Source organism: Camarhynchus parvulus, chromosome 20 (assembly GCF_901933205.1).
Source record: "Camarhynchus parvulus chromosome 20, STF_HiC, whole genome shotgun sequence".
Classification (NCBI taxonomy): Eukaryota; Metazoa; Chordata; class Aves; order Passeriformes; family Thraupidae; genus Camarhynchus; species Camarhynchus parvulus.
Genome location: NC_044590.1, coordinates 14,342,877 through 14,367,870, shown reverse-complemented (window position 1 = coordinate 14,367,870; position 24,994 = coordinate 14,342,877). Strand labels below are relative to the sequence as shown.

Here is a 24,994-nt window from a genome sequence, read left to right as displayed (position 1 = left end):
ACCCAAGAGAAAAAGAAGTTGTCCACTCTACCCAAAGGAACGAAAAAACTGTGCACACACCAGCCACCTTTTTCTGTGGGTTTTTATATACATGGGAGTTTTCCTGAACCTTGAGTTCACACCTTGCATTTTTGCCTAAACCAGAGTCTAAAGAGATGGAGGACACCAATATAATAACCCCTCTCTACTGAGCCGTGGCTGACCAAAGAACATCTCAGAGCACCAATTGCTCTGCACTAGATTGCTCAAAGAAACTTTTACTACAGCCTTGCAGATATCTCTTCTATTTTCCCCTGAGCTATACGAAGTCCCAGAGAGGCCTGAGATGCATCCTACATAAATCTGCCCAGGTATGCTGTTTGCTGTCAATACAAGCACATCCATGAAGTGTGCAAAGTTTAAAGCAGGAGAGACACACATTTTGTACCCATGCACTACATTGTTAATCATTTATTATAAGAGAAGAATAAAAACCTAGTAGGGGTTCAAAGCAAGGATTATCAAATGCATTTATCTCATCAACTTTGATTTAATACTTGGTCTCTAGATACAACTACAGTGCACAAAATAAGCAATACTGAAACAACTCTGAAATTAATCTGATCCTTATCTTCCTAGTCCACTATTGCTCTAAATGCTGTCTCAAGGGAAGGGGGTTTTCTAGGGCAAGCTGCTGTTAGCCATAATGTGCAATATGTGCTGCCCCTTCCTTAAAACAAGATGGACAGCAACAAAAAAGGACTGCTAAATTTAGATGCTGAGATTTATGTGAAACTTCCTTGAGACAGAAGAGACAACCTTCCTTAACACCAGCTGGGTTCAAATAGCTGTGAAAACCTCTGTAGGGAAGTTTGCAGAAGAGTAAGAGACTTGCTTTGCAGAGAGTCTGCAGCACAGTCAGCCTGGGAAGCTCCTCAGCTCATAGCACATTCTCACCCAGAAGTAAGAACTACGAAGGGTCCCTCCAGTAGGGCCCAAATACGGAGGTGAGCCAGAAGTCACTGACAACTGCTCTAGTGAGAGCAAAATCACACAGAAAGATTCAACCTGCACAGCCTCAGATAGTGGATTTTTTCCCTAAAAATTTAGAGTCTATATCTATTCACATAGCTTGTAAAGTTTTTTCAAGGCTTTTTGAAGGAAAAGGCATAGGGGGTCACCATCACTCCTGGCAAGCAGCTTTTTTAGCTTGCTGAACCAGCTCTTCCCAATCCACTCACTGGTGAGCTCTCCAGAAAATGGCTGACACAGTCTCAGGACTTCATTTCAATCTGCTCAGAGAGTATTCCATTGGCAGATGCACATACTTTTCTCTTCCCAAGATTTTAGCAAGCTCAGTGTGATTGCCCTAGATTAAACCTGGGTAATTTGTCATTACAGCATAAAATCTACTAGCTCTGTATCACTATTTGCCACAACTTCACCTGAGCACCCTGCTATGTCAACATAGCGTGTGTTTTGGTTTGAAACATGGCAAATGGGCACATTTGAGCAAAAAAGGCCTAAAAAACTCTCAAAAGAGGATGCTTTGTAGTAGAGAGACCTTTGTAGAGCACATCTCCAAGTGCAGAAGCAAAGGAAAGGATGGGGTGTTGGTGAGCTGGGCTATCCTCCCTTCCAATCCGTGCTAAAGACTCCTTGTAAAAGCTCCGCAGACTTGTCTGCCCAGGAGCCAATTTACTCTCTCCATTCCTCCTGTTATTTAAAGACACAAACACGTCATTTCATAAGCTGAACACAAGTTTAAAATAACACAACAAAGCAGCATAAATATTCATAACACTGAAAAGATTTTTGTAGAAGTCAGGCCACAGGCAAAGCAAAAGGTTTGCCAGAAACAATCCATGTATAAATGATACATTTTTTTCTATAAATGGCCCAGTACCACCTGCTTTGCAAGTATTCCTCTTGCCTCTATTTATATCTTACTATAAATACACTCAAATCCCCCAACTGAAACTATCTATCCCTTTCCAAAGGGTTCTTAAAGGCTGAAGTAGATTCTATGTTCCTTGAGAACCAGTAAGACAAGAATCCAGGAAAGATGTGGTGAATTATTAAGCACAGAGACTAGAATCAGGGTAGAAGACAGAAGATTACAAAAAAAAACAAGGCAGGCGAACCCCAGAAAGAAACCATCTACCTAAAAATAAGACCTTAAATACACGTTTGCATGTTTACTCTAAGACAAGGCTGCTCTCAATTTACATCATTTCAATATACAAAGAAAGAAATTGGAGTTAAGTTCAGTAGTCAAGACCATGAGTACTACAGGCCTGGACCCACTGAGTGTGAGGTGCAATATCTGTAGGTTCTGAGGCTCTGCTTTCTGGTCATTGAAGCTCTGGCACAACTGCTTCCTGCAGGGTTAGGAGCTGCAAGAGCTGCAGAGCTGCATCTTGAATTCAAATCTGTTTTCTTATGGAGGTACAATCTCTCCACACTATTTAGGAACTCAGTGCAACCAAACCTTGCATCCAGAGGCTAAAAACTCTTGTGTTTTCACCTCAATTTGACTACAGTTTATAATGTGTCAGCTCCATAGGCACTTACACTCTTTGTATATTAACCACGCTGAGGCAAAATTATACCCATCAGTTGTCAAGCTATGCTACAAAACATGGCATTACATGTACCTAAGCATATGCTCCCTCATTTGGCAGACAACAGAGGCAAGCTGAAGAAGCTCCTCTCTTGGGACTCACACCCATTACAATCCGAGTAAGGTTCCAGAGAACCACTCCCTGACAAGCCAGCCATGTCTTATAAGATGGAAAGCAGAAGTGTTGCTCCCAGGTATGCAAATGAAGATGGAAATAAACCCACAATTTACAACCCATGCCAGAACCAAAGTACACTATCCAGGATCTGCAGGCTTACTGCTCAGGCATTTATTTCTTGAGCCATTTTGCTGTGTAGCTCCCTTTCTCTATAAGGGGATTCTCACTTCCTGCACCTCCTGTGTTGCCCTCCCATAGAGGGGAAAACCAGCTGCCTGGCAAGGCTTCTCAGCCTGGCCGGGCAAACCACAGTCTTGGCATATAGATCTCAGCCAATTTTCATTTACGGGCCTTGAGACCCTTGGGCATTCCTGTTCTGTTGTTCCTCTGCCCTGTGCAAGCCTCTGGACAGCAATGTGCTTCCCAAAACCTGCACAGGCGACTCTGTTTTCTATACTAAAACGCTGGCTGACACGGTAAAGTTCCAGAGAAACAGGCAAAGGGCCTGAATTCAGTTTCAAAGTATTTTCCAAGGTTGCTCACTTTGCATTCCAGCTCATGTATTTTTGGAACCATTCCACATGGTGCTCCACCTCCAAGATAAACTGCATGCCTACAGAAAGAAATTGTGCTCTGCTTCACCAGTGCAGTCTCAGGTGCTGCTGTTGCCAAAATGATTTTTGCTTTTATATTTCCTTCATATATATTCATAGCTCTGTAGATTATTGTTGCATAGTTATATAGTTCCTAGCTAACTCCAGTACTCTTCCCTACCCTGACAGGCAGAAAGACAAAACACGTTCCTGAGGCTCCAAGCCCTGAGGGCCCAAGGTTAGACTCTCTGGGAGCCAAGGTTGAAACCAGCTCTTCAAGACACATTTTCATAAACAAAGTTTAGTTCTTATCTAAGAAGGGGGAGAAATCAGAAAAGGGTAGAACCAGCGAGGAATTACCTCATCACTTCTGCTTCTAATTGGGGATTCTTCTCAATTATACTAATTTGCTAAAATTACACAGCTGTATTCACGCTATGTGGGGGTTGGCATTTTTCCATATCTGCCCCTGGAGGCCCCCAATAAAGACCAGCCTGTATATTACCTCCTATACTAATATTGTCTCAAAAGTGTTTTGTTTTATTCCTAGCTCTTTAAGGCACCACTGCACTTGAGCAAAGCAACAGCAGCTTCCTAAGCCATGATTTTACATCCCTGGAACCTGAGTTACACCTAGGACAGAAATGTCAGCTGGTGCATATAAATTTCTAAGGAGTTTAAACAAGACCTACATTTAACAATGGTTTTGTAAGAAAAAGGTCTGTGCCTAGCTTTCCATTAATTCTGGATGAATCCAATTTTAATTAAAAGCAATGTCATACTGCTATGGGTGTAACTGAGCTCAGCCAGAAGGACACTGTTCCTGCCGAATACCTGAATTAACAGGCATTGACTATAGGGCTGATTAAGCAAGAATGCTATTAAAGTCTTTAAAGTGTTTTACATTATCTGGATCAGTGCCCCTGAAAACACAGAACTATGCTGAGCTCCCTATACAGGACAGTCCAAGAAGTTTTAGAGTGGTGACACCCAGGATATAAACTGGAATGAGAAATTTCTGTGATGAAAATTGTGTAAATTATTGTCTTTGAAAAAGTCTCTTCTGATCACGGTACCCCTTTTAAATGGTTTTGCAAATGAAATAAGCTGTGACTGTTACCACCATTCATTATTATGTTAGGGTTGCAGTATTGGAGACAGGCACACGACTGAGCGCAGCAAAGGTCACAAGACAACAGCCAACATTTGTTGATGGACGTGCCCTTTTACAGGGGGCTCAAAATTCCTGCAGTTGAACACCGGATTGGTCAAGATCTCACTGGCCAATGATATGTCTGCATTCAGGACTGAATGGGATTGGCTGGGCTACTCAGCTCGAGTTCCAATCCAACCTATCACTGCCTTACCCGGGAACTTGTTTACCTCTATAACAAACTAGGCCAGCCAAATTGGGTTTCTGTTATGGCCAAATTTATCTGTTCAGCTTCAAACCAGCTGTAGTTGTGACAAGTCATGTTACTCACATGATGTTCTATGTCCTTTGCTGCCCAGTGGCATCACACTAAAGCAACACCAGTGTTAGCCAGTGTCAGAGCCCACAGAGCTCAGACTAAACCACAGAGATCTTCCTGCCTGTTTCATGGTGAAGGACATGTTCAAATGGATCTGTTCCAAGACGCTTTTCGTCTTCTGGGTTAACTGCTTCCATCAGCCCTGTAGTTCAGGACATCCCGCCCAGGCACCGATGAGTCCTCTTGAGAGTTTTGGCTAGATGTTTGCCCAAATCAAAACAATCAGCACTGTTGCCATCGAGGCATCCACAGCACTTTCTGCTCCTGCCATCTCCTGCCTGTCCTGTGTCCCCACCCTTCAGCACTCACTATGTGTAGCTGAACTCAATTGCTCCCCAGCACACACCCACCCATGGCAAGTGGGGAAAATGCTGTCTTCAGCAGAACATGCTAAGCAGCTTAGGATGAAATCTGACTGCTTTCCACCAGATCCTTCATTTCTTCTGCAGTTTTATTTTCAAGCTTGTTTCTGCTTCATTTCAGCCATGCTTCCTACTAATCGACTGTGTTTTCACACTTTAAGTGAAAAAAAATTAATCAAATGTGAATACATATTGCATTGAGCAAAGTAAAGCATTCCAGAGCAAAGTGGATTGGAAATCTGTTTAAATGAGATTTGAATAATGATTTTTATCATTAAATACCACATTTCAATTTACTGAAATTTAACGCTGATTTTGCATTTCATTTATCTTACTAAAAAAGTTGCATTTTCACCGGTTACTAAACATTAAATTGCAGTGACTCAAGGCCAGGTTAGATGGGGCTTTGAACAACTTGGTCTAGTGGAACGTGGACTTAAAGGGCCCTTTCAACGCAAACCATTCCATAATATAACCATTCCACCAAACTGAGCCTTCTTGCTGTCTGTGAGGAACCGTATTTAAGTTATTGTATAGCTAAACAAAGAATTGTTTAGACCTCAGTTTTCATATTTTCTAATGCAATTTAGATTGATATTTTTTAGTTCGTTTATGTGGGGTGCTACTGGAACAGAAGAAAAATATTGACATCAAATGCACAAGAAAATTTGTGGACTAACTTTTATTTAAACTTTGTGTTCACTCAAGTATACAAATTGTACAACCTAAAGCCAACATAGTAATATATTCACTGGTGAAGGCAATCCCTTGGCATGAACAGGGTAATACATATATATACATACACACACAAATATATGTGCAGTCTGGATAAACCAAACTTAAAAATCATCACAGACACATGCAAAGTTCAGGAAAAACAAATAATTCTGCTCCTCAGCAGCTAAGAAGACACAAATGCTTCTTCACAGCCTTTCACTGTGCCGTGCATGTATATACATCTAAATCACTTCTACTGTCTTTGCAGCTTTTCTTCTTCACTCAAACTTGAAAAAAATATTTTGGGTCATCAGAAAGTAGTATACGTGCAGGCAAAAGCTGATCAAACACTTCAACAGCTCCAATTTCAAGTTATCCACTATGGTGGACATGGGAGAGTCCATAAGTTTCATCAGAGCAAATACATATTGTTCAATATGAAATATTGATGGTTAATCAGAATATCGAAAAACATAGAAGACAGACATAAGTTTTGGGATGCAGTTTCACTGTCTTAATCTGCTCTAGCTGCAGGCTGCTTGCAAAAGGGGCATTCACAGGACTGACACAAATTTTAAGACCATGTTGTATGAAAAATAAATTACTAAAATAAGATTTTTATTACATGCTTTTTATCCCTTCTTCTTTATTAATAAAATAATCCTCTTATGCATGTAGTACTGCTCCTTGAGCTTCTCAGAACAAGCTCTTTCTTTTTTGGCCCATCCTGTGTCATTGAAGGACAACCTCTTCTCAAGTATCAGTGCCATTACTTCAGATTCATTATGACTGCCACACAGCTGTCCCTTCCGGAATTTCCAGTCTGTGAATTTGCTTCCAAACAGAAGCATCCTTGTTTATGTCAGGCTGAATTGCATGTCCCTCCTGAGGCAGCTGGCTAGGAGAGGCAACTTCACTTAACACAGTTAAAAACAGTAATGGATACACGACGGACCAATTCAGGGGATAATTTCATTACTCATTTAGAACAACAGTGAGTTTCTGCCAAAAGTGATTTCTCCTGTCCTCCCTACACCAGATAGAACTTCCTACCTCTCCTTCCCTTGCACCAGGCTGATGATTATGCTGTAACATGGCAAATCAGATCTCTTTATTCTCTCTCTCGTGTTTTTTCCAGGGCTACCTTTCACCTGGATCAGTGAACTGACTGATGAAAAGGCTCCTTGTGTGCCACTTTTTTTTTTTCTAAATCTATCAAGTATTTCAATTTGAGGTTGGATTGTAAGAAAGCACGTGCCTAGGCAGCATTAGCTCTTCACCTGCATCAGAGAGCAGATAACGTACATGCTCAGGACACTGCTGGATGATATGCAGGGGCCTGCACTTAGCTTCAGGGTATGATAAATCTAATCCATCTAGCTAGAGTGTATACAGAGCATAGGACAGAACTCTTAATTTTGCTAAATTGAGTCACCTTGTTGTAGGGTATTATTTCAGGACATATAGAGGAATTAGAGTTTCACCTCACAGCCTCTGAAAGAAAACCCAGACCCTTAAGCTCTCTCCTTTGCTCCATCCCCTTGCAGCCACGACCCAAACCCTGCCTTGGGGTCTGGCATGCTTGACTGCAACATGAGCAAGTGTAATGCAGACTTTTTGCCAGGCTAGCTTTCTGCTGGCTTAGTGAGCTGAAACAGCCTATCAGACAGTCACATAAACATCAGAACCAACTCATGTAATGAGGACCAGACACGTAGTGAGTGACCTCTGGAACTGCCTTCAAATCCTGCAGTCTAAGCTGAGGATCACAAAGGGTAGGGAAATATATTCACAAACTCACTAGAGTTTTTATGGTGCTCTGTGGATACAAGTAACTAGGGCTATAAATGAATACCTGAGTACACATCAGCATGGACATTTATGTTATGTTTCTGAAATGGATAGAAGCCTTTTGATAAATCAGGTAATAATGTCTTATTTCACAGAGGGTAGAAACACTCCTTGAAGCGCTCAATGCCAGCCTGGATGGGGCTTTGAGCAACCTGGTCTAGTGGAGGGTGCCCCTGCCCATGGCAAGGGGTTGAAATGAGTTATCTGAGGTCCCTTCCAACCTAAAGCAGTTTGTGATTCTGTGATGCAGCAATGGACCACATTTTCTTTCAGCCACTGTAAGCATCCTCCCTTACAAATTACAGGGGCAGTTTGCAAACACATGCATAAATACAACAGAGACATAGGACAGAAAACACCAGCTACTTAAGCCAAACATCACTCATAAGAATGACTTGTGTTTGAAATCAGTTATAAAACTGCAAGTGATGTTTTTCATAAAATAAGGAATGCTTTTCTGCAAGCAGCTGGAAGCCAAAGGCAGGTGGCACTCTGTACCAAACATGCCTTCCCAAATTCTGTAAGATAGGCCTACGGAGGAAACTGACCCACTCACCAGGTTGCATGTTCACTCAAACCCAATTTGCTCTCTAGATTTTCAGTGGATGTTCTTGGTTCTGGCTGCTTTTGAGTTAAGCTGTTCCTGCAAAAGCTCTGGTCATTAGTGCCCGAGATCTGCAAAAGTACAGCAGGCACATCCTCCTATACGTCTAAGATCCAAGCCCTTGCCTTCCTAAAATGCTAACAGAACTGTTTCCCTTTTTCTCCATCCTTCTTTCCCTCCCTTTCCTCATTCATCCCCACACCAATTCCTGTTAAAATCTGAGTGATCAAAATGGGAAACCAAAGCTATCTACTGTGTGAACTGAACTGGGTAAACAACTTATACCAAAAAAAGAGCAGTTTTTAGAAAGGTAAGCTGAATCTGTATAGCTTTTGCTTGCAATATCTACCAGGTAAAAGCAGTAACTTCTTTTTCCTCACCCAAACTTCTCCACACCAAATTCCATGGGTTAAATCAACTCAGAGTTTACTTTAACAGTGCAAGTTAAGGTAGTTCCTACTAAGTGAAATTCAGTTAGGTACATTTGGAATATAGAAAATATTCACAAGCTTAAGACAGTTTCACATCACATATTTTATGATGGAAATCCATTATCCCAAGGGCAATTGCCAACTAGGACGTGCAGTTATTGTAAACAGACCCTCTGAAGATTTTACTTCTTTCAAAACTAACTGAAGATCTCAATACAATGTATTTAGTTCTAATACTCTAGTCCTGAATAAAGGTGGACCATCACATGGGTTTAATGCTTAACCCCTCCGTGTTTAGAAAGACTTGATTACAGCAGATCAATTCCTGATTTCATTCTCTAGAAATCAGCATGAGGATGCACCACACCAAAGCAACAATGAAGGGAAAAGCTGACTACACCCAAGTCTAAAACTAGTTCCTCAATTAAGAATTAAGAGGAAGTTTCTCAGAAGCCTGATCACAGCCTCTTTTGCAGGTAAGGACAGCACAGCAGGAACATGGGCAAGGTTTCTGTTTATGGGACCTGGATGCAGTTGCAGAACCATAGAAGCTGGAAGAGATTTCTGGAGGAGCGATTACTCTCCAAGCAAGAGTAATTTCAAAGCTGGATTCAGTTGTTCAGGGCCTTACAGATTTGAAAATCTCGAAGGATGTAGATTCTAGCATTACATACCATTCTCATTGCAAAACTAGTTTCCTTTTATCCAACGGGAATTTCCTTTACTGCAAGTGGTATAATCAATGAGATTTTTAACCTGAAAATATCACAGGCCAGAATAAAAATGAAAATGAACACATCAGAAGAATTTAAAAATTCCCTTTCTAAAACTGTTTTATCATGAATAAGGAGTCAACTCGGATACTTCACATTAAAGGCATAGTTGGAGCAGAAATTAATTTCCTGGTAAGTTTTTCAGGGCAGATGTTAATATATCAAAATAACAGGCTTAATATTAAATTGATTGCCAACTCTGAAAAATGTTCAATACTTTCTAGAAAAAGAACACGTGAAGAACTGTGCAAGATCTGAGCATTGCATCATCAGTCTGATTCAGTTTAAGAGCAAATGTCTAGGATACAGCAAAAGAAGAGCACCTGACAATAATTCCCCTTTGCTTGTACATCCATCTGTACTTCAGGCAGTGTCTGTCTCTCCTGAGTCCTGCAGAAGCTTCTTCCCCAGTGCACTGAAACACTACTGTTCCTTGTGAACACAGAAGTTATTTATTCTCACACTTTGTGCTGCAGAAAAACGCTAAGGCAGCCTCACCCACGAAATATTGAGACTTCTTCCTTGAGACACAAAAATTATCAAGAGCTTGACCTATTATTACAGAATACTCTTTCACCCCACTATTACAAAAATCCCCCAAAATATGCAATATAAAGTAGCACATTCTGAAGATTTTATCAAAAACTAACTCTGACAGACCATTTGAACAGCTCTGAGCAGTCACAACTCCCATTGCCCATACATGCTGTCCAGAGAAGGAACTTTCCAATGCCCTTGGCAAACAGCAAGGATAAGAACACCAGCCTCAACCCTAAAAAGCCTGACAAAATCTTCTCTACAGACAGGCTGGCTTGCCAACACTCACCTGGAGAGAAATTATCAAATACTTTTACTTGGTGTAGTATTTCCTTTCCATAACATTACTTGCACATTTCTCCCATATTAACCTTTAAGCAGAATTTAAGCTGATGCACACATCTTAGACATAAAATAAAAGCCCTAGTTACTTCTGTATTGATTTTATTCACTCCAACATTACTCTTTTTTCCTCCCTTTCTCAGCTTCATTGCCATATCCTTTTGGAAAATGGCAGCTGTATTACATACCCCATGTATTGCAGTGTTATAGTTGGGGTATCTAAAAAAATCCTCAGAAAATATTTTAAATGTTCTGAAGAAGGGTAATCATACCAAGATGTAAGAAAGACAGTATTAATCAGGTTGAGTTGTGGTACAATCAGGTGCCAAACCCAATTGTAAAGAGTATCATATTTGTTTAAGCCACCATGAGGGAACCAAAGTGTGCGTACTCTTTCGAGCCTTGGCCACAGCAATTTCAGCTAATGAGCTTTAGCTGACTAGTGGAGAGGTCTGAAAGCACCCACAGAGCACAGGACATTTAGTTATCTGTGAAACCTCAGTAATTCAATTACTCTGGATCATAATAACACTTTAAAAGTAAAATGATAGTAACTCACCTTACCACTGAACATTTCCACAGCACCTCAAGAGTCAGATTCAGTCTTGGGCACAGCCATGCCCTGCTCAGGAGCAAGGTGTCCCCAGGGAGACACAAGGTTCCTGAGACCATATGCTAACACATGCGACCATGAGGGGCTAGCTCAGCAATACCAGCAGACTGCACCACTCCACTCCCTACTCTTTCAAACTCCAAATATCTCAAGGATTCGCAGGTTATAGCTTTTATTTAATGAACTGGAAATAATGACATGCTTCTGTGACTAGATGGCCTTCTGCAGGTCAGGAGCAGATATTAAACACAACTCAAAAGCACAGTTCACTGGAGTAGTTTATGAGTTTAAGTTAGTGAAGTCTGTCTTTACAATTCAGTAAAGAAGTGCTTAGCAAGCTGCTACATCACCTAAAACTGCAAGAAATTAATTCCGCCAATAAATATGCAAACATAACAAAGCATAGGTGACAAACCGCAAATAAATAGTACCTGTACACTGAAGCCATATCCAGTTTCCATGAATCCAAAAACACCTGCTTTTCTAACTCTTGTGGAGCAATATGAAAACAATGCTATTGCAACTGGTTGGTATTTTGATGTCGTATTATTTCTGTAGTAGAGGCAGCTGGAACTACGACCACAGCGTAAGAAAGTGCCACCATCCCAGCTAGTGACCAGACAAAGAGGGTATATTAGGTCTTGCTGTCACAGATGTTGTAATACTCCAACCACAACCTGAAAACCACAAGGTGAGGCTGTATGTCCTGAGCTGCAGGAACTGTATTTGACTTTACTAGGCATTTCTACTATAATATTTTGAAGAGAAGTTGTACTGATTTTCCCAATGAAAACTGATCAGAGGGACCATTTTAGCCTGCCAGGCTGCATATACCTACTCCACCATTTGAAAGGATTTCTCTTGTGCACAGAGCTCTAGAGCTAATCTTACAAAGCCCCATGAACAGCGTTCTGATGAAGTGTTAACTGCAGAATAAATCTGCTTAAATCCAGGAAATTGTTCCAACAGATTAAAGATTTGATGCCAAAGAGAAAGGAGGAAGTCCTGCTCCTACTTTAGAAATATTTCACTTTGTTTTGAGCCTGCAACCCACTATTTCCATTTGGTGGTCTAAAATTTTTTATCAAAAGAGACAGTGAATAATGGGTTCACATACATGCCATGCTGCTAAGACTGTACTTCCATCATATCCTCTTCAAAGACATCTTTTTGAAAGTGAAGAGCTTTGATCTATTTATTGTTCTTTACAAGGAATTCATTGTACATCTTTGATCATTCACATCAGCCTTTTCAGAACCTCTACCAGTTTCACTGGGTCTTTGAGAGTAATGGGACTAGAGCTCATGCAGCACTCACAACACAGCTGCACTGAGCTTATACACCACTGTTTCCTAGTTTGATCACTATTATTTTTCCACAAGCATCTAACCTTCAATTTGCTTTTCTAAACAATAATATTTTGATAGAGCTGCCTATTATAAACCCCAGTTCTTCCTCTGACTAGAAAACCAATTCAGAGCTCATCACTGTACACATACAGCGGGGGCTGTTGTCCAGACGCATTACATCACTGCTGAATTTAAAATGCTGCTTTATCACTTAGTGCCACAGGATTTTTTTCATGTTTCCTCAGAGCTAACTATGATAATGTATGTTTATTGATACAAATAAATGTCACTTGTCTCCAGTTTCTTTTTCTAACTTTTACTTCTGTGTGCTTTTGGCTTCCACATCGTTCTCTGGCAATGGTTAATATTGTGAAAACACTGTATAAAATAGATCTTCCATCTGTCTGATTTATAGCTATATTTTTATTGGATGTCCCAATAGTCTTCACGGCCTCAGAAATGCCAATTATTCTTCACTCACCTCCTGCACCAGTCACCTTTTCATAAAGCTTTACTACTTCCCTTTGTCCTCTCAGTGGCTTCCTTCCAAGGAGCAAAGTCCTAAACCGTTTAACGTCTCCTTCTCTATTCTAATTCCATGCCTTTGATCTCTCATCACCTCTCTCTCTCTCTTTTCTAGTTCTCTTATACTCAAGAGTTTGCTCATTATGCTGATAATGAGCTCCAGTGTTGATTATTCATATGACTTTACTGGTTTATAGGATTTCCTCGGGGAGATCTATCAGAGTTTCTCTTTGGAAGTGTGCCTTAATGCTGCCACAAACCTTCATAAATGTTTATGCAACCTTTGACATAATGCCCTGCTTCCCCTATCACTCCCAGAGTTGGGAATTTCATTAAAAATATTTTAATACATAATTTTAAATCTAATGCTCATACACTTCTCTCTTGACCTCAAGCTGACTACAACTTTTTTTTTTTAATTAGCCCTTTTATGTACATTTGCTCCATTCGTGTATGAGCTACATTAGGAGCTGCAAAAAGTATCCATCCTGCAGAGAAATCCTACCCTCTCCTCTCCTTGTCCAAGAGCTTTGATGAAACGAAGAGTGCAGAGGGAATCATCACAGCTCAGGCATTCATTTCTTTCAAAACAATGGCTTGATCTGGTTTAGTTAAGTTCATCATGATCTCTTTCTAGGCTGTACTGGTCTTCTTGGACCCTTCAGTCAATGTTTCTTATGTCAATACTACTCAATACAGCGAAGTCAGAGATTAGTTCCTTCAATCTATCTGAACCTCCTGTTTGGCACAGGAACACAAATTTTTTTTCTGCAATTCCTTTACCAAACCACACATTGGGATTAAGTAGTCTTGTTTCTCTTGGGATCTTTTGAGTCAGTGTGAAATAACTTTGCATTGAATGAAGGGACCAACAATTTCCACTGAAGCTCAATACAGTGGCACGTGATACACTCCTGTTAAATATTCACCTCAGTTAGAGATTAAATGTTTTGATTTTCTTCCAAATGAAGATGTAATCAGGGAAGAAACCAAGAAAGAGGTAAAAGCTCCGAGGCTACTTCTCCTGCAATGCCTCTGCGGACAGCTTGGAGGAAAACAGAACCCTCACCATAACTGATTGAAAGCTGTTTTCTACCTTCTACTATGCAATCAGCAGTACTAAAAGTCATGGCTCTTCATCAAGCCACTGCAGGAGAGAAACAGCACAGCACCACTCCACCAAACTTGTTACCAGATTGGGGTGACTCTGTTAATGCAGGTGCTCAGAGGAAGAAGCAGTAGCTGTCATTGTTAAGATGTGATTGTTAAAAATTAGCAGTATACAGGCATGCCAGTAAAATAAGGATGGAACTTTCTCATAGTTGCTCAGAAACCACTGCAGGCCTTGTCTGCTTAGCCAGACAGGAGAAAGAAATCCCCCTCCTACTGCAACTGCACCCAGGAGTTCAGAGGCATCAGAAGACACTAGGAGAAAGGCACCTCTGCTCCCCACAACCTGGCTTTCCTGTACCTCTGATCCACACAGATTACTGAACCCTGCTGCAGGGAAGCAGAGACCAAGGGCATGGAACAAGTCCCTTGATGGATGGAAAGGTAAGTGCCAATCTTGAAAGCTGAGGTCCCAGACCCTGGAATCACTGCTGCTCAAAAACCTCGGTGTTTCCTTAAAAACGTAGAAGAAAATTTGAGTCTAGTGATTAAGGATAGGCTAAAAATACTTCAGACTTCACTAAATGAAATGGTTAAAGATCAGGATTTAAACTCTGTGAGCTTTTCCTTACTGAATGTTTTAACAATACAAAGACTGTATTTGCTTAAGTAATTTTTGGGCCAACAAGGTGACTGATGATGGCTCCTGCATAAGCAGTTCATTTAGGATAAAAATAGCAGCATAAGTGCCATGTTTATAATCAATCCATAGCCCAGAACAGTTGAAGACTAGAGGTCTGAGAAAACATCAATATATCACATGAGTGAATAAAACTATTGGAAAGCAAGATATCTGTATTACAACACTTTTCAGTTCAGAAAATTAATGATCAGATAACAAATTAAGCTTTCTGGTGCAATGTGTTTCAAGCTATTTCAATTTTTTTTCTCCAAGAACTACTATCTACCAATGAGAGAAAGCAGAGAGATTCATATTCTGGGAACCTCCCTAAATGGCTGAGTAATACGTGCCTAAACAGTTCTTATTTTATGAAAATGAAGTACTGACATTATTTCTTCTGCATTTATACACAGTTTAAAATTCATATTTCTATTCTACTGTGAATTTCTTCAAAGCTTACTATGCCATTCAAGGGACTTTATCCTATTTCTTATTCCTTCCTTTTTTTAAAGAGAGCACAAGCTTCTCTGGCTGTTTTATTACTTTTATTGTTAAGAAACTCCTGTCTTTATTAAAGAAAAATAAAAGAATCGAAGTCAAGAGGGGGAAAAGCAGTTATCTTTTACAAGGCCCAAGGAAAAACATGCATTACTCTTCTACTACTGACAAAAAAAGATAATAAAATGCTCAGTGAATGTCTCCTCCATCTGTCTGAGAAATCCTATGCAGCACAATTTCCAAAGCTGGCATTTGAAGGCTGTCTTGGGCTTGTTTCACAACCTCAAAAACATGTTTTTAAACAAGGAAAAAAGAATAAAGTTTTTTCCCCAGATCAAACCAGCTCTTGAGGACATTTCCTGAAGCTCAGCACCAAGTGACACAAGCACTGAGCTCAATGTCCCTTCCCAAAAGCTGCTTCTGCGCTGCCTCCCAGTGCTGCACATTCTCATCTGCTCTTCACTGCTGATGCTGGAATTTCTACAGAAATTGTGCTTCCTTCAGGATATCACAGCTAAAAATAAAATAAATAAATAACATAAAGGCAAAATAGCAGACTTCTTAAACAATGCTCAGTAAGGAAATATAATTATCTAACACCTAAAACCACTGCCAGAAATGGAATGCATTCACGTGGAACAGGCACCAGACCCCCCCTCCTGAGAAACCAACTGGTAAGCTCTGCAAATAGTTTTAAAGACATTTTTATACTGGTGTGAGTGTAGCATACATATAATTATAGTGGCCTAGAATTCCCCTTGAAAACACTTCATTTAGGCAATTACTACCAAATGTCACATCAAAAGCCATTTCTCACAGTGTAAGCTCAATCACTATCCAAAGGGCTTGATGGGTTCGTTATTATTTTGAAGCTTCTGAAGTACACGTGACCAGGCAGCCCTGGTGTTGACACAGTTGTTTCCCAGATTTCAAGAACTGCTCAAATACCCGGATACAGGACTGTCAGGCTACCTAAAATTCAGAAACTGTTGCCAATATTCCTATGCATTTACAAAGAATTAATGAAGACATAGTCAACATCAACAGGAAACCAAACAAACAAAACCAGTAAAAAACATTTGGTTAAGAAAGGCACAAGAAGTCTCTGTTACTACTTTGGTATGACTATCTCAGGCCAGAGAGGGACCAGAAAGGTGGCATGTCCTTAAGACTGGAAAAGATCTCTAAGATCATTCAGTCCAACAATTAAAACACTAAACCATTAAAAAATCTTCCATTTTCCACCCAAAGTAAGATATATCAGAAAGTAAGATTTGGGCGGGGGGGATGGTGGGAAGCAAGTATGACAGCATTTTTTATCCCTGCATCTCCACCTCCATGCTTCCCAGAATGCCACCACAGAATTTCAGAAGAACCAGGATAGCCCCCAAGGAAATCACATCAGCAAAGGTTTTTAACTTCCTTGCAGGTCTGGGGTGAGAACTGGAACACTGGCTGAGTGACAGGGAGTGCCACAGTAGTCAACTACTTTTTAAGCAAGTAACACCTCTGAGTAACCATCACAGACCTGAGATGGCTCCTTCCCTTGGAGGACAGCCACAAAAAATCAGTCAGCAATTACTGTGACCAAAGAGTCTGGTCACAGATCCTCTGACCACATGCAATACATCCAGACAAGCACATATTCAAACACCAGGACAACCAAAATCAATCTGGCCTTAAGTTTTTTCAAAAGCTTCTCCAACTGCAAGCGTCACACTTTGCAATTCCACATAAATAACTCTTTTGCGTATTGGAAACAGGAGAAATGCTCATATTTTCTAAGATTTGAACTGTTGCTGAAGAGATCAGAAAAAAAGCATTTGGAGAGCAACAGAGCTTGCCCATGCGTGGAGGTGCTTCCTGAAGCTTGGCTGGCAGCAGAAAATAACTTTGAGTTGTTTGGAGCATTTTAGTAGAAGCTTAGAAAAACTTTGTGATCCCTTGAAATCACAGGCAACTTGTCTCTGGCTCCTGCCTCATGTGGTCAACCCCACAACTGAGTCCAGGGGCAGGATAGCCATGAGCTCCAAGTCTATTTAAAGCAGTTACAAATACAGAAATTAAGTGTCCAAAAGGTATTGAATATCTGGGCAATGGTTCTGCTTAGTGTAGCAAAAAAATATTTTAAACCTTTACTCTCTTATGTCAAGACGCCCACCACATATGGCAGCATTCCCAGGCTGGGGTACACCTGGATCTCTACAGCACACAGCCCATATCGCTGCTCCTCTCAGCGGTGGAGGCCTTGCTTTTCTTCCGTGTGGCAGTGGGAAAAAACAAAATGACACTTAAGCAAAGATGACCTGAACTACTCCATTAGCTCTTTTTCTACAAAGCTACAGCCCCCTCTGTGCTTTTGTATTCACTCTGCTGGAAAAGTCCAGCCCTTTTGCAACTTAGACATTTGTGCTGAAATCTTGGCAATGACAGGTTAGTAACTGAAAAATGTCAGTTGAGAGCCCTAGATTATGTCAACTCTTCAGCTGCAATAATTCAGTTCTACAGCACAGCAGCACGAATTAGCGTGGTGCCCGACACTACCAAGTCACATTATGGCCAGGGAGACAACCCAGGCTACAGCCCAGCACCACAGGCTAACACAGGCAAGCCAAGGACTCACCAAGGAGACATCCTGATGGACAATTTTCTAAGCAACAACTCCTTCCTTATGTTTCTTACAACACCACAGCAGCAGCTACAGTGGTTGCATGATATAGGCATTGCACAGTTTAAAATGCTGAATAATATCCCTCCTCTTAAAGTAATGTCCTCACTGTGAACCAGCAGCCCGGCGGTCCCTCAGTTCTGCTCTCAACTCCAAAGCAGTCCTGGACACCCACAAGCACGTGACCTCACAGCAGTGTGATGATGCTCTCCTGTGTGGGGATGGAGCAGAGAGGCCACTCACTGACCGGTGACCTCAGACTGTTTAATAAACATGAATTGGCAGGAATACCTGGTGAGTGTTTCATCCACCTACTGCTAGAAGTAATAAAAAAAAAAATTCTCACTGATTTTTTTTTCCCCAATAATGAATGCATCCAATTAACTACTTAAAACATGTCAGGACAGAATAGTTTTATTCTGTGGCTGAGCTAATCCACATGAAGATTTTCACTAAACTCTGTGCCTTTCTTTACCTCAGCCAATGGATAAAGCCCAAATGCATTGTAAAATGAGAAAAAAAAATCTTCCCTGCCTTTCTTGAGGGCCATATGATATGTATTTGATAACCTTTTCATCTAAACGAAAGGAAAAAAGAAGTTTAATTTGTAACAAGGGCCATTTCTTTCTGGAAAACCATATCAGAATGAACTGCATAAGCAAAACAGCAAATGTAGAGCTCTTATACAATGATTAAAACCACTTCTTTGTCAACTGAGCAGCCGGTCCTTGCCCAGCACTCCCAGTGCTGTTGTATTAGTTCTCCACCAAGGCAGAGACAAACCATGCAGCATGTGAGCTGGCAGAACAGAAAAGCAGACTTAAACCACTCCCCAAGTCACATCTGCCATCTGGACACAAGCTCTCCTTTTCCAATCTGAGTCATAAAACTACACACTTACACAAATCAAGTTTTTCTTTCTGCCTATGCAAAGGTAGAAATAACCTTCACATCCTGAAGCCATTCCCCCACCCCCAGATTTTATTGGCTAAGTAGTAGCCAAAACTACCACAGCCAAAAGAAACTGTTAAAAACACAAGCACCTAACTTCAGTTTCCACACAAAAACAGACCAAAAAAAACCCTCAGCAGAAATCTACTACATGTGACAATAGTACTGGAGAATCCAGGCAAATTTTCAAGAACAGATCTGAAAAATCAATTTAGAGAACAGAAATTTCAATAAAGATCTATGTCCTTTATATTTATAAAACTTAAATGTACACAGACACCAAATAATTCTAGAACACACTATAAGGGTATCAGCAGCAAAATTTGTGAATTTCCAGTTATATTTTTTAAGTATTTATGATGCTTATAAATAAATTAGAATAAAGTCCATATATAGGATAAAAAGTATTACTAGATCCTTATTAATTTACATAATGCACTAAACTCCTTCCTTAATCACTGTCTTTATTTAAGGAATTCCAGAGGTTAACCCAGAGTCAGACTGCCTCAGCACAGAGAAACCATCAAAGACACAGTCACAAAATCAACTGAATTAGGACCTAGGTGTAATTCATACACCAAGGTGTGTTAATCTAACTACAGCATCAAATGGGACCATTTGAAATAGGAAGTGCATGCACAGACACTAGACTGCAGTTCAGCCCATAAGGTTGCAGCTTCAATCAGCAGCAGCTAGCACAGATATGCACTTACCTGACGGAACTGATTCTAATTAAACCCCCACACGTGTATACTGCCAGTACAACACTACTAAATCAGCATTAATTTGTAATTTGTTGAGCTAATTTTCAGTCCGAGCTGTTTGCAGACTGGGCTCACTGTGGGGCAGCAGGAGTGCCAGAGGGGCACAGGACACGCAGAGCCTCTCCCTGGGCAGCGCTCACAGCAGGCGGAGCTGCCGCACAGTCAACATCCAGACAAGTCCAGAAAACCCTGAGTGGGAAAGCCCCTGCCTGCACTAACACGCCGCTGAAAGCAGACCACACAGGGTGGGCATAAGTGGTCAATTTTCCCAGGGAGAGAGACTGCAAGGAGCCTTTTGCAGCACTCTACTATACACTGTATTCATAAAATCTGGAAAAAGGGGCAAGGAGCAGTGAAAGTCTCCTGAGGATACAAGCTATTTTGAGAACAAAGAGAAAGGCTGGCTGAAGATCTGCAGAAAAACCCTCTGAGAGTAATAATGGAGAAATAAAACAACAGATTAAGTTCAGCACAAATAAAGTTGCAGTCTGAAGATAAACTGTCCTTATTTCACATGTAGAGTGGTGTGCTCCAAACTGACCATTAACATTCAGAAAATCTTGCTGGAGTCACAAAAGATTGATTAAAGCATCAGTTCAAAGACATTCAACGCACGAAAAAATAATGTTAGAAAATTATTAGTAATAAAACTACCATATAAAAATATAGAACGGCTACATCTTAAATCCTGGATGCAGTGCCTGCTCCTTCCTTTCAAGGGAACATAATGGAAAGGAAAATATTTTTTAAAAGGAAACAAGGTTTGAAAAATACAAATGAGAAATAATCAATCAGGCTAGGGTTCTTCTGCCTGGAAACAGAGATTGCTGCAGTGACATACAACAGAAATCTGTAAAATCATCAACTGAATGGAGAAGGTAAATTGAGATCAGTTATTCACTGTGTCCAAACAATACAACAGCTAAGAGATAGGAAATGAAGCCAGCAACTGTCAAATTCAAAACAAAACAGAGGTAGTCAGCACCTACAAGGTAATTCTGTGCTCTGGAAAATCTCCCCTGGGATGTGGCAGTGCCTTACATTTAAATGGATGGGAGACAAGGGCTAGTTCAGAAGAAAAATGCATTTATCATGAACAAAATAAAAGCAAACAACATCTACCTCTTGATATCCTACAAATTACAAGAGACAGGAGGGCCATCAGGCAAAGGTTTATATTACACATCCTGATCTTATGATCTTCTCTTTTTGGTCACTGTTAGAAAAGAACAGTGTTCTTACATGACAAAAATCAATTATGTCTCTGGTACTCCTCAGACCTTTTTTGAACTCACTCAGCTTACTTACCTGGCAAAAGCTGATCTTCTGGGGAGATGAGGACACAGAGGGGCTGGATTAGTACTCTGATTATTCAGCAAACTGAACTGGATCAGGAAAACCTCCAGTAAATGCTGAAGGTGGTACAAGAGAGAGCAAGAATATGTGACCACACCTTTGGTGTGGAAGTCTTTTGATCAGTTTAAGATGTAACACACAGCTTCGTCACCAAAGCAGAGATGAAAAGGAAGCAACTGATTGCCTACTTTCTCTGTTCAAACACACAGGTAAAAGCCACAATTCCAGCTCTTGTAGACGGAAAAAATAGTGCAGTTACACATCTTTAGTCCATCTGCTAACTACAAAGAGAGTCTGGTTTATATATGACCAAATAGTAAAGGTTACTTTAAAATTAAACATTACATTTATAACCTCTCCTAGTTTTATATTATGTAAATAAGGAAAACCCCTTTGGGGAACTAGGTCCATTGTAAATACAGAAATGCATCCAAGTCTGGAAAGGACAATAGCCAAATGAAAACAGAGTTATTCCTTCCATGCTTCCCACAGCACTCATTGGATTAGCATAATAAATGGTGCTATACCAGTCACAGAATACAATGGGATATGACCAGATAGAAAATGGTGAGTGATCAATAAGATCATTAAAAATCCAGCAAATTCCATTTATAATTCAGAATTTATAAGAGCAGAACTGAAAACCAAGTGAGGTTATTTAAGTCTCTCATCAATTCTGCTTTGTACACTAGTAGGCACAGTCACCCAAACCTTTCCACAGCAGGACCAAATCACAACTGCTCTGCTTAATAACGGACCGGACTGGCCAGGACCCTGAGAATTCCCAGAGAAAAGCAATACAGGATTTTATTATTCCTCCCAAACCACATTCGCATAAACATGAAACCACTGAGGAGTAGTGAGACGCCTAACAGGACCATTGTCTTCAACATTACACAAGGAAGCTACCAAACCACTTCCTCAGGCTCCTGGAACCATCACAGGTTAAACCAGGCGATCATATTCACAGACTTAAATAGCCTGAGCCAGCCCTGCACAGTGCCCAACATGGGCAGCACAGACATATTTACTTTTATCCAAGACGCAGCTGACACAATGAGCACAAGATAAGCTCTGCTCAGGGAGGGTTGTGGTGTCAGCACTGCCTATGGAAACAGAACTGAGGGTTTGGCTTCGCCATTTTCCAGGAAGAAACTAAGATACTGTTTGTGAGAATGAAAATTAAGTAATTAAAAATTAAAACCCCTAGTCTCTTCTTACACATAAAAACAATCCCCCCCCCCAAAATTTAAAGCTGAATTGCTTTCTTTTTTTTTATTTTCATCCTTAAACTATACTGCAATTATATTTTTTGTGCTTCTTACTGAAATACCTATATGTTACTACTTTGCTGTAATGCTTACTTTGAGCATACAACAGAAGAATGTTTAAAAAAGAAGTCTCAGAAGTATCTCTAAAAAGATTTTCTAGTATATCTTTAAGGAATCGTAGTACATGTTGTATGTAATAAAACTTCTGAAATCTAAAGGTACCACTACACTTACACTTTCCAATGGAAAACACTGAGGACTGTGTATGACCAATGTGAAATAAGAGCTGCAAATGGGAGCACTGGAGGGTTTCTGAAGGTGAGATTAGAGAAATCCAAATCAAACACTTTTATTAATTTCAATTAATTTTTAACCTCAGATGGAGAATGAGTAGCTAGGAACATAGTTACAGGCTTCAATAATGCTGTTTCAAGCAGTTGTATAATTTTAATTGTATAATATTGTTTAATTTTCATTGTGTAATATTTCCAGCTTCTACCTTTGCAAACATCTTGATACAAGGCAAATATAAGGCACATGAAGCTGCTGCCCTAAGACACGGTGCTTTGTGTGCCACACAGGGCTCAAAATTCCAAATAAATAATTGAAATTGGAACAGTCATTGCCCATCTTGAGCCCCCTCAACAATTCCCAGTCCAGTGGCCAATAATCCAGATGAATCCTACTGATCACTTTGCTTCTTCAGGACTCCACCCCAGTTCACTAAGCGAGACACCTGGTAAGGTCTGCTCGCCTAGCCCAAGGAAATTATTGTGCTAGAAAATTTTTATGTTAATTTTAAATTGAGCTCCCTCACTCTACATCACCTTCCTGCTTTTTCCCACAGACTGATGCTCTGCTGCTGCTGCACCTGGTTTGCCAGACTCCATCATTTGGAAGACAAAGGCAAAGCAGAAGCTAAAGCAATGAGCCTCCAAGTCCTCTGAACATGGGATACTCACAAGCATGCCTGACACACAAAGCAGAACCAGACTCTTCATAGAATGGCCTGGGTTGGGAGGGACCTTAAAGCTCACGCAATACCAACCCACCTGACACGGGCAGGGACATCTTCCACTAGACCAGTCTGCTCCAAGCCCTGTCCAACCCAGCCTTACATACTTGTATTCCATTCTTCTCCACTTGTAACCCCCATCTTCTCATCACCTCAGTATTCAAACACAAAGACTCTTCTGGATTTCCCAGACACAATCCCCTGATCCTTACCAGACAGTTCCTGTTCTCTGGAGCAAACACGCGAGTGACCAAGTAACAACCTCACAGCAATTCGTGCTGTGACTGTACTTTATCATGACACTACCGCACACCGGTTCCAAGCTCCTTGCGAGCCACCCGCAGACCCCAGGCTCTCAATCGGCAATACAACACCGCGAGGCAGCGCCACGAGCCGCCGGGCAGCGGGACAGGACTCACAGCCTCGCTGGTTTTGTAATACCCCATCTTCTGTAGCGCCCTTTAGAATGATTGTCTTTAAGGTAGCAGAAGCCTCTGATTTCGAGACAAAGTATTTAATTACTCCTTGTGATTTACACTAAATACAAAATATTCACTAAACAGAAAAAAGAGACATGATGTATCAAGCCATTCAGGAAAATGGCTGTAAAAGCTCCCATTTCCTTCCCATTCATATCCCTACAAGGCCGGGCCGAATTAAAGATAAACACCCAGTTTGCGTTGTCCGAACTAAATAATACAAACGAGAATTCTGAGACCTGAATACCAAAAAGAAAAGCTATAAATGTAAGAAAGCAGAACGCCGGACGCACTCTCGTCCGTTATTTATATGAAAAAAAGCATCTCCGCAATAACCTCGGGCACTTCCGAGGCGTTTCCCCCACTCCCAGCGCAGCCCGGTGTGACGAGGATCATTTCCCACTCCTGCGGGGGGAGCGGGTCTCTCGGCCGGCGCCTCACAGGGGAGCCGGGCTGCGCTAAGCCCCCCCTCAGCGGCGCGTCTCGGCGGGGGACGGCGGCGGCACCGACCCCCCTCGCGGCGAAATCACCCTCGCCGGCGCCGAGGCGCGGCGGGACACACAACGCCCGCGGGTGCGGCTAGCATTGACTCCGGCCCGCCCGCCGTTGCCGCGTGGCACCTGCTGCCCAGGGGCAGCCGCGCGTCTCGGAGCCGCAGCGGTTCCGCGGGGTCCCGTGGATGTGGGGGGGGATCCCGGCGGGGCCGGCCTAGGACTCACCTGGACCGCCGCACCCCCGCACTCCGCCCGCCGCGGCACGGAGCTCTCTGCGCCTGCGCGAAAGCTGCCTCTGCGCGGGGTCGGGACTACAAACAACATGGCGCCGCCCCCCACCGCCCTCGGGCGGCGCCTCTCGCAGCATCCCCCTTCCGCCGGCAGATGGCGCCGCCTCGCTGTGTGCGCCGCCGGGCCCCGCCCAGCCCCGCCCCGGCCGTGAGGGCACCACGGGCGGAGCCGTGCCGCTGCGGCTTGGGACCCGGCCGGTGCTGCCGTGACTCGATAGGGTGACTTCCTGTGAGCACGGCTGTCCCTCCGTCCCCGCTCGAGGCCGAGCCCGTCCCATAGCATGCTCGTTGCCTGTCTGACAGCACTCCGCGGAGGTCGCGTGCTATCCTCCACCTCCTCCTTCCTTTCCCCCTTTCTAGGAACGTCTTCAAATGGAAGCACTCCCTTCCCGGAGTAGTGTGGCATTCCCAGGGCCTCTCCCCTTACCCTCGGTAGGGCTTTACCCTAAACATTTAGGATCGAGGTA

At 41.8% G+C, this 24,994-nt stretch overlaps 1 protein-coding gene across 1 annotated transcript in view; it reads right to left on the bottom strand.

The window, feature by feature from the left end:
* NDRG3 (NDRG family member 3) overlaps positions 1–24,586 on the bottom strand; it is a 58,711-nt gene extending 34,125 nt beyond the window's left edge. Inside the window, exon 1 of the mRNA XM_030963062.1 lies at positions 24,463–24,586. The gene's annotated coding sequence lies outside the window, so the exon portion shown is untranslated. The remainder of the gene's footprint in view (positions 1–24,462) is intronic.
* Between the last annotated feature and the right edge of the window lie 408 nt (positions 24,587–24,994).